The sequence below is a fragment of the Chiroxiphia lanceolata genome, chromosome 14, assembly GCF_009829145.1.
Source record: "Chiroxiphia lanceolata isolate bChiLan1 chromosome 14, bChiLan1.pri, whole genome shotgun sequence".
Taxonomy (NCBI): domain Eukaryota; kingdom Metazoa; phylum Chordata; class Aves; order Passeriformes; family Pipridae; genus Chiroxiphia; species Chiroxiphia lanceolata.
This window is the reverse complement of record NC_045650.1, coordinates 953,800-964,057: the sequence shown is the minus strand read 5'-3', so window position 1 is coordinate 964,057 and position 10,258 is coordinate 953,800.

Genomic DNA, 10,258 nt, shown 5'->3' with positions numbered 1-10,258 from the left:
TTTCCCCCATTCCCATGCGCTTCTTGCTCTGCGAGTGTTCAGTCTGAAACTGGGTCTTAGCACAGGTGTTAGTTTTGATTTCAGGGACTTTATTCCTGAAGTGACTCCCACACTCGTGTTTCAGAAGCTCTTTGCCTGGTCACTGTTTCCAGCCCCTCATCTGCCTGTAGGAGTTCCTTTGGTTTGGGTAACCCTGTATTTGTTCCTTAAAAGCTGCTGATCAATCCCCAGATTGCTTAAAGAGCACATACCAGCCTTGGCACATGTATGTCTGACTTCATCCCTCTGTTTATTTTCTTTAACATATTCGAGGTCTTTGTCCTGACCTGTAAAACTTTATATAACCTTGTTCCTCCTTCTTGGTGCTTAAACCCTGTAACCTTTTACTTTGCCTTACTCCTCCCTTCAGGATATATTTCCATGGCAGATCCAGACCTTCACAGGGGAATGGGTTTGGCCGCTTTGCTGGGCTTGCTGCTGAGTGGGAGGAGAAAGGTAGTGTTTGGTGACCCTGTGCTTCCCAGAGCAATGGAGGGACAGGAATAGTCACCCACTGGGGTACTTCTTCCCTTTTCTGACTGCTCCTCATGGGACGGAGTGTTTGGATAGAGAGGTGCAGGGAGAAAAGCACAGACCAGCTGCTCCTCCCTTTCTTTCCCAGCTGTTTCAAGTGTGATTGAACCTGTTTTGGGACTTCTAATATAAAGAATCTAAACTCAGCTGTGTTGTGGCTTCATAAATCCTTGCAATAAAGTTATATAGGGAAAACTAAACCCACTTTTTAGACTTAAACTGGCGGGGCATTGTCCGTGACACTAATGAGATGCTGCTGCCACATGCTCCAACTGTTCCCCTGAATAAATCCCCTGCTAAGCCAAGCATGTGAAAATCTAGGCATCAGGTCCCCTCAACAATGATTACTTCATCAAACAGGAGTCGTCCCAGATTTGTGAGGATTTCTTAAGTTCTGGCACCCTATGCCAGCAGGGTCCTGGGATTCCAAGGGAAAAGCTTATGAGGTGGTACCCTTGTGATGGTACGGGGAGAGCTGGGCTGTGGCACATTCTCTGTTGACACCAGCAGAGCCAGGAGAGGAGCTGGCTGGGCTCCTGGTGTCCAGCAAAGATTTGTTTCACTGGTTTGACTTCTTGGGATGCTTTTGCAGAATGTGATTTCTCCAGGTTGAAAGTTTGAGGCTGGTGTGTTTTCGCTCTGGAGTAGCAGCTTTGCTTGTTGTGGTGGGTCCTGTAGAAAATGCCATGAAGCACAAAGTGCCAGGATTGGCTTCTTGGTTTTAATACCTGCTCTAGTCATCCCTTTTACAGCAGTGAAACAGCCCTGGCAGCTGCCCAGACCCAAACCCCACGGTTTGTCCTGTGCCTGCAGAGCCAGACCTTGCCACAGGCTGGCTGGTGAGTTTGGAGGGGGTTTTAGGGCTGAAAGCTCTTGAAATAGCTGCATTTCAGAAGCCCACAGGGTTTCTCTCCAGAGCAGGGACTTGTGGAATGGAGGTGGGACCACTGTGTGCCTGCCCTGAGCATCACTCGCTGCTCACCAGGCAGCTGAAGGGCCAGAAGAGATGCAGGGGAAGATTAACCTCTGTGGGTACTGCTGACTTCTACCTCAACTAAATAATTCCTAAATAAACTTGGAAATGACTCAGTCTTTGCTGCTGGCACCTTTGAGATGATCGTGTGTTAATTTGTAAAGATGGACCTAAATAAATTGAAATACTTGTGGGAGGGGGAGGCTGGGAAATGCCCTGAAAGCCACTCGCTGCTGACAGTGCTGGTTGTCCATGCTCCCTGCACGTGTGGCATGACCATGAGGGGCAGGTGGGAAATGATGGGAAGGGGTGAAGGACAGAGCATGGGAAGGGAAAGAAAGGGGAACTGACAGGAAGCTCAACGTGAGCCAGAGTATGCCCAGGTGGCCAAGAGGGCCAATGGATCCTGGCCTGGCTCAGGAAGAGTGTGGCAGCAGGAGCACGGAAGTGATTCTTGCCCTGGACTGGGCACTGGTGAGGCCACCCCTGGAGTGCTGTGTCCAGCTCTGGGCCCTCAGCTCAGGAAGGACATGGAGGGGCTGGAGCAGGTACAGAGAAGAGCAACGAGGCTGGGGAAGGGACTGGAGCACAAGTGCTGTGAGGAGAGGCTGAGGGAGCTGGGGGTGTTGAGGCTGGAGAAGAGGAGGCTCAGGGGAGACCTCCTCACTCTCTGCAACTCCCTGACAGGAGGTTGGAGCCAGGTTGGGCTCTTCTCCCAGGAACCAGCAGTAGGACAAGAGGGCTGGGTCTTCAGCTGTGCCAGGGGAGGTTTAGGTTGGATATTAGGAAAAAATTTTTTACAGAGTGATTAGGCATTGGAATGGGCTGGCCAGGGAGGTGGTGGATTCACCGTCCCTGGAGGTTTTTAAGATGAGACTGGATGTGGCATCAGTGCCATGGTCTGGGAACCACGGCGTGGTTGGATCAAGGGTTGGACTGAATGATCTCAGAAGTCTTTTCCAACCTGGTCGATTCTGTGATTCTGTGAATTAAACCGAAGGAAAACTAAAGGGTAAAGAAAGAAAACGCTTTTGGATTGTGTTCATCTGAGTGGGACTACTAAAACATCAACACAGGGGGAAAAAGAATACATGGGGAGGGAGGAAACCCACGGGGATCCTGGTGGTTGTCGGGATGCAGAGCAGGTCCAGGACGGCGGGGACCGAGCGGGAGGGCAGCAGGAGCTGCTGGGGCGATGCAGCGTCGGCCACGTACGCCGGGGCTGGCCCGGGCTGAGCGATGCTCCAGATGAGACAACAGATTTACAACCATCAAATCCCGATCCCAGGCGGAAGAGGTGCGTGCCAAAACAATGGAATAGCTGGAGCCTGCGGGGGGGGTACACGGGGGGCCCTGCTCGCACCCCACCCCCAGGGCTGTTTACACAACCCTCCCCAAAAGCCCCCGAACGCTCCTCGCGTTTCCAGTGCGGGATGGAGCGGGGCTGCAAGTGATTAGGAGAGGCTTGTTTAGTGCAGCTCTTGTGCCAAAAAAGAAAAAACAGCTAAATCAGGCATGCCCCGGAGCCCCGACTGGGATAAAGCACGGGGTCCAAGAGCAAAACCCAAGGGACTGGTGTTCCCGCACCAGGACTGGGCTCGGGCTGCCCCCACCCCGGGGGTGCTGATTGCGGGGGCCGGGGGTCCCCAGCACGGGGAGCTGGCTCTCTCCCCTCCGTCCCAGCCAGACACACCTCCCTACTCTCTCTACCCCCTCTCCCCCTCCCCTATGCCGTGTTTCCCTTAGATCTTAAGCACATCTTTATTTTCCCTCCCTTGCTTTGCCTTTGCTGCCAGTACGAAGCGGTTTCTCTATTGCGTTTAAAAAAGCCCCTACAACTCCACCCGAAGGAAAGCCGGCGCATCCCGAGCTCACCCCAGCGCTGCCCCAGCTCCACCATGTGTGTTCTCCTTCCCCCTCCGGTGATGCTTCATGGACTCTGGATACCCCCCTCCCGGGGCAGAGGGTCCCCCGACACCCCGGCTCGGTGCCCTCCCAGCTCTGCCGAGGCTGAGTGCGGCTGAACAGACTTGGGAAGGGATCTTTTCCAAATTATTGCTTTAAATAACGACAACAAGCAACGGCTCTAGGAAAGATGTGCATTTAGACGCAGAGATGATTAAAAAAACTAAACTGCTGCCACTCAGTGCATCCTTCAAGTCCTTCAAAGGCGCTTGCAAAAGGTTTTTTGCCTTTTTTTTTTTCTGATGGATTTTAATATTTAAGTCCTGCAAAAAGAAAACAGATGGAGAAGAAGACAATAAACGAAACCAAACCCAACCCAGAGCTCGCGGGGAGAGGGACAGAGTGGCTGGGCACGGCACCCCCCCCCCCCCCCCCCGCTGCCTCCTACTGCCCAAGGACACCTTGCAAGGATCAGCCTCACCCTGCAGCTCGGGTACACACTGCACATCTATAGATAGAGATACTTCGGGGTGTATATATATGTATAAACTTTAAAAAATCCATATATAGGTAGATAGATACCATTCGCATATATAGGTCTAAAAATATACTTCCTTAAAAGCTATTAAACTAACACAAAACATTGACATGTGGCTCATATTTAATATAGAAAATATACTTGTCATTATATATATTTAATATATAAACCATGCATGCATTTTGTAGCACAAATATCAGCAATTTCATATAATTAACTTGGTTTAATCCATGACATTTCAATTTGAGTGTATGAACAGATAACTAAATACTGAACTACAGTGTTACAGTAACGAAAACATCCTTTTTTTGTTGTTGTTTTGGTTTGATTGGTTTTTTTCTTGTTTGCAGCCTTTTCATGGAAAAATCTGACAATTTTGCTCTGATGCAAGGTACCTTTTTCCTGCTTTTTCAATGGATTAGGGACAGATCCAGCAGCCTGGCAGAGAAGGAGGAGGTGAATGATGCTCCATCAGTCCTGTGCTCTGCCAGGTTGAGAGGGGATTCCAATGGGCCCATGCACAAACTCACCCTTGGAGACATATATATATATATATATATATATATATATATATATGTATGTGTGTATATGTGTATGAATATATATGTATGTCTGTATTTATTTATGTGAAATCTGTGGAACGTGTATGTTTGTAATTATTTATATGGAATTTGTGGAGATGGACTGTGATGAGCTGATGCTCCTGGGGGTGCTGGGAGCAGCAGGGCAGGGTGTCCCCTCCACTGCCTCTCTGGGTGTCCCCATGGATGTACAACCCACTTCTATCATGCACCTCAGCACCCTCCCAATTGGCCTCCAAATTTCCAGCTGTTCTAAGAAGATAATTTTGATATCACACTGGTGCTGGGGGTTTTTGTGCTGCCTATGAGTGAAGCTTCGTGCAGCTCCAAGCGTTCGCCCGGTGCTTTCCCCTCTCAGGAATGGGATGCAGCATTCCCTCTCCTCCAGCTCTATCCCTGCGTGCACGGCACCAAGTCCTCCAGAGGAGCTCATTGCTGTAGTCTTATTCCCTTTGAATCTGTATTTACTATCTCTTATCTCCTGTTGGATTTTTTTTAAACACTATTTGCAGTAAATATCCCTGACTTGAAAACGGGTTGAGATGCACATTAAAAAAAGAGCCTGAGTTATATAAAACTAATGCCTGTGTAAGCTTTTATCTAATGGCAATTAAAGTACCTCACACAAACAAATCATTAACGTAAAACCCTTGATAAAAGCTGTGTTTTCAGCGTCACACAGCCACTGTAACCTCACTCATGGATGATCATCCTTGGTCTTTCCCAATGCTCCCATAACTGCTCTTATTGACAAAAAATGATTAGTTATTCTCTGCCCAGTGCTCCTACCTGGGAGGCCTCAGAGTGCCCCTCAACCACTGCCAAAGGGAAGAAATAGTAGTAATAATAATGCTTAATAAAAGCCCTGGTGCTGTGGCCGTGTGAAAGCCCCTGCGGAGCAAAGATGCTGCAGCCTCCGAAGGGGCCAGACCCAAAGTTGTACCCAGCGGCAGAGAGGGGAACCTGTTTGGATGGCTGAGGGCTCACCCTGAGAACTGACCCCCTCTGGGTGATGCTCTCAGGGCTTTCTTTCCTTATTACTTTTAGCTTTTGATGCATTGCGTGGGACAAGGACGATCCACCCGCCAATGCCACCTCCAGCTCTCACCCTCCAGCGTTGCTTGGGAACATCATCTCCCCTGTTAGGCACCAGGACCTTGGCACAGTCTTTCCTCAAGGTGTAACAAGTGCTCAATAAAAGTAATTCCCAAGTTAAACCGTTGCCTTTCCAGTGCCTCTGAAGAGTTGGCAGCATCTGAGAAAGCTGATGGGGGACCAGTGCCCAAGGCTGGCCATGGGGAGAGGAGACCAGGCAAAATATGAGCATGGACCCCTTTTCTTTCTAAAACTGGTTTATTCTACACATTTTTTTTAAACAACATTCATAAAACATTAATTACAAAAATGTGCTAATATGGGGTAGGTTTTTTCTGTTTTTTTTTTTCTTCCAACAATCAGAAATTCACATTTGAAAGGACAGTCATACTTTTAAGACACACATTCAAATACTTTAATTCCAGATACAAAATTTTTGGGGGATATAAATCACTTGCAAGAAGCAGATGTAAAAAATCAAAAGAAAAGAGGAATAATTTTAGACTTCAGAATCTGATTTCAGCATTGAATTGAGTGATTGTTTTTGGACCACTGGCTCTACTGGTCTGCCCAGCATGCCCGGCAGGCCTGGGCACTTCCCAGGACCAATTCTGGAGCCACACATGACTCCTGCTGAGCCAGAATCAGGAACACAGTGGGAAAAAAATGGGATCGCGAAGTTACTGACAGTGCTTGCAGCCTTTTATTTAGTCTTTCTAGTGGGTGCAGACACTGTGAGGGTGAGCGTTACCAGCACATCACAGGGCAAAGCAATGCATCCCACCCCAAAAACCCATGGACAGGCTGTTTTCCATCAACAGTGGAGCAAATGCCAGCTGTGACAGGGCTGGAGAGAGGCATGGCATTGGAATCTGCTGACCAGGGCTGATGGCAGCAAGCTTGGAGGTCCTGCTTTAAAAACAATTACCCGAAACGGCCAAAATTCAAGCCTCCGCCCCGGTGCTCTTATGTGGAGCCAGCTCCAAAATCCACCCATCTGAAAGCAAATATTTGGCTTCATCCTGCTGGATTTCAGGGTAGGGGAGGGAGAGAGGGGTAATTTCCTAATTGCCCTCAGCCTCCCCAGAAAAATCCTGCCCCTGGCTTTAATGGGTTCAAATAGATGAAACAGGATATGCTGGGAAAGTTCAGGCCTCGAGAAGTCGTTTTCTTTCCCGAAATGATTGGAGTGAATGTGCTTGGCAGCCAAACCCCAACTGCATTCAGGCAATTTGGCCGTCACCCACCACAAGAGGAGCATCAACTCCACGCAAAAACCTGCTCCTGTAAACAACTCGTCAGCCACACCACGATTAAAAATGTACAAAAAGGAAAAAAACCATTTAATTCCTTAGTAAAGTAGACACTAAGCCTTGTCTCTAGCACTACGGGTAAGGGCTACACTCGCCATGCTGGGTGGAGGTGGATGTAGGGGGAGTGTTGGGAGTATGGTACAAAAAGAGGAGAAACTTTGGAGGTACAGAGCCTGCTTCAAAGCCGTGTTTTGAAGGACACAGGTGGAATTTTGTGTTTTCCTCTCCCGCCTTGCCTGTACTGGGAATGTGAATCCCAGCCCCATACCTGTGGTCGGAGTGTTGCCACCACAGTGTGTGGGAAGAGGGGACGTGGGGACACTCTCAGTGTCTGTCCTTGAGAGGAGCACTGAGGGCACTGCAACGTTTGAAAGAATAAACCAACAAAGCTCCCCCGGAAGGGGCTGTGTGGGGTGAACCCACCAAAGCCCAGCGATAACCTCACTGTCACCAGCACCAGGGCCAAAGTCCACGGCGTGGCCGAGCCAAGCTGATAAAGAGCCTGGAGCGATGCTCACCCCACAGCACGGGGAGGGTCACCCCTGCAGACAACCCAGGGCTCCTAAGCCTACTCAGAGCTCCATCCACCCCTGTGTCTGCTTTCCTTCCAAGGGCTCTCAAAAGATAGGGAAACAGCTTTATTTTGGGTCTTTACTGGCCTGTGCACCCCCTCTCTGGTGCCAGCTCCATTCCCGCCCGGAATTACAGAGGACCTCAGAGGAGTATTTAAGGAGCAATTTTCAATCACATCATTCTCCCCAGAGATTACAAGGGTGGCTTGTAAGCACCCAAAAGAGCTGCTCGAGCTCAGGTTTGGTGGCACAAAGGCACAGGGAGGGGCTGCTCCACTCTCCTTGGTAAAGGAGCCAGGGCTTTCAAAGTCATCCCGATTTTCTTCTTCCAGCTGGATAAGGAGATGCAAACACTGCCAGCGTGAAAATGATTGAAGCTAAAATATCCAAGGTAACCCCCAAACAAAACTGTGGGGTACCAAAGCACATGAAAGCTGGGAATGGTTGGCAGTGAAGGATGGAGGGACGGCAAATGTCTCAGCTGGATCTGTCCCCCTGAGTCCAGAGGATTTGGTCCAAGTTCACCTTTATCCAGGTTTTCACTCTGAAGACCACATGGCCACAAAAAGGTGCAGATGCCAGCCAGGGTTGAAATACACCCTAAGCCTCCCAAGAAACTGAACTGGAGTGATCTGAGCAAGACTAGGTGAGATCCTCAGCACCAAATCAGCTCTCAGCAAGTCGCTCTCGGCGCCCAAGTACCAAAGAGACCCTCTGTTGCCATGGAGAACGTTCCCGTGGCTCTGCCACACAGGGGAGGATGGTCCTTGCCTAGCTGCAGACCACTGCAGACCGCCTTTCTCCTGGCTCCTCCAGGCAACTCAGCCCAGAGGATGATGAAGTTCCTCTACTGGTAGCCCCAAACCACCACATTGTTTGGAGGCAGAGCCAAAACCTCTTGAAAATGGGGGTCCCCAAACCCCGTAGTACTGCAGCAGACCTGCAGAAGCCCTCAGGCTTGGATGGCAATTAGGATGTGGCCTTCCCACAGCTCCCACAGAAATGTTAGAAAACCTCAACCCCAACCAGTGAGTGGCCAGAATCTGTTAAAATTAAGCCCTGGGACTTAGGCATGTGTGTGTCCTTGGCCAGAGTACCTCAGCACAGGGCACACTGCAATGAAGCAGCTCCTGCAGATGGTTTAAGCCATGAATCATGGCACTTCCCAGGCAGCTCCTGCAGCATTGCTACCCTTCCCATCACAAACACCACCATGCCCAGAGCCCTCCCAGCTCGGCTGTCCTGCTCCATGCCTTGGCAGGAGCAAGAAGAGTTAAATTCAATGCCTCCCTCTGGAACAGCAGGAAGATAAAAAAAAAAGAAAAAGAAGAAAAGACAACAAGTTGGTTTTGAACACCCTCAAGGTAAAGATTTAAGAGGCAGCCCCAGCCCAGCCCCGAGCAGGCGCTGCTGGGACACGTCCTGTGCTCACTGTACACTTACATAAGGCTCTGCAGCTCTGAAAACACCCCGGGCATGGGGTGAAGTGGGACCTTCCCTGCTCCCTTCCACCCTTTTCCCACCTCGGGGGCTCAACCTGCTCCCCTGCCCTTGCTGGCTCCCAAAACTGGCTTAGCCTGGAGTGCCAGGCTCCCCCTTCCCCTCCTGGAGCAAGGAAGAGGGGCAGGAATCACAGCCTGGCACTAACAGGAGAGGGAGAAGGTTGGGTTTTTTTAATTAGAAAACTTAGTAAAAGGCAGTTTTGGCTGTGAAGGCAGCTGCTTGCTCAGCCCTCACCTGCCCAAAGAGGATGTGGATGTGCTGGGCCAGGATGAGTGGATCCTAATGGAACAGAATGGGGTTTGGGATGAAGCTTTTTGCAGCAGGTAGGGATCCATTTGGTGTGACATCATCGGACCACCACAGGCTAAAAGGAGGTTTTGGAGACCAGAGCAATTCCTCCCTGTTCATAGATGCTCCAATCACCACAATCCCACCTCTCACATGCCACCAGCTGCACAAATCCCTGTAAGCTGCCTGATACCATAACGAGCCAAACTAGACCCACAGCAGCAGTTTGCTGACAAACCAACCCCAAATACTCCCTTTAGGTCGTCAGACTGCTCCAACCTTTGCCCTTCCCATTCCCATCTGTGTTTGCTGTCGAGGTGACCCTTTCATTGCTGTTGTTCAAATCTGCCTTCTCTGCTGCAAAATTTGCCCGTCTTCAGCACGGGCAGGATTTTGGCCAGCTAAAGATGATGAATGTGGTTTTAGGAGGCTGGTACCAGACATCAGTCTGCAATAGTATGAGGGCTGGCTTCCTGTGATCAAAATGGGGTTTTCCATGGGCAAAGACCAAAATTTAGTGGGAACGAATGTGGCTGGCTCCTGGTTGACATGGAGCTGCTCTGATGCCACTGCAATGCTAAGCACTGGTTGCACTAGATACAGGTTCCTCTGGGGAAAGACCTTTGTAGGCATGTGGAGCAGTTAAGACAAGTGAATTCTTCAGAAATTTGGGATTTGAACCATAAATGACCTTATGAGCCAGGGAGGTTTTACCGCAACAAAGTCTGGGCACCGCCATCGGTGGCTCTGCTGTGCAGCCACTCACTCAGCCCAGACAGGGCTTGGAGGCAGCTCTGCTCATCCTCTGCTTGGCCTGAAGAAGCTCCTTGTTGAATTTAAATGCCTCATAAGCTCTCCTTTGGGGGGCATTAAGGTAAAAAAATATGATTTAAGGAACTTCATCGAACTCCCATGTT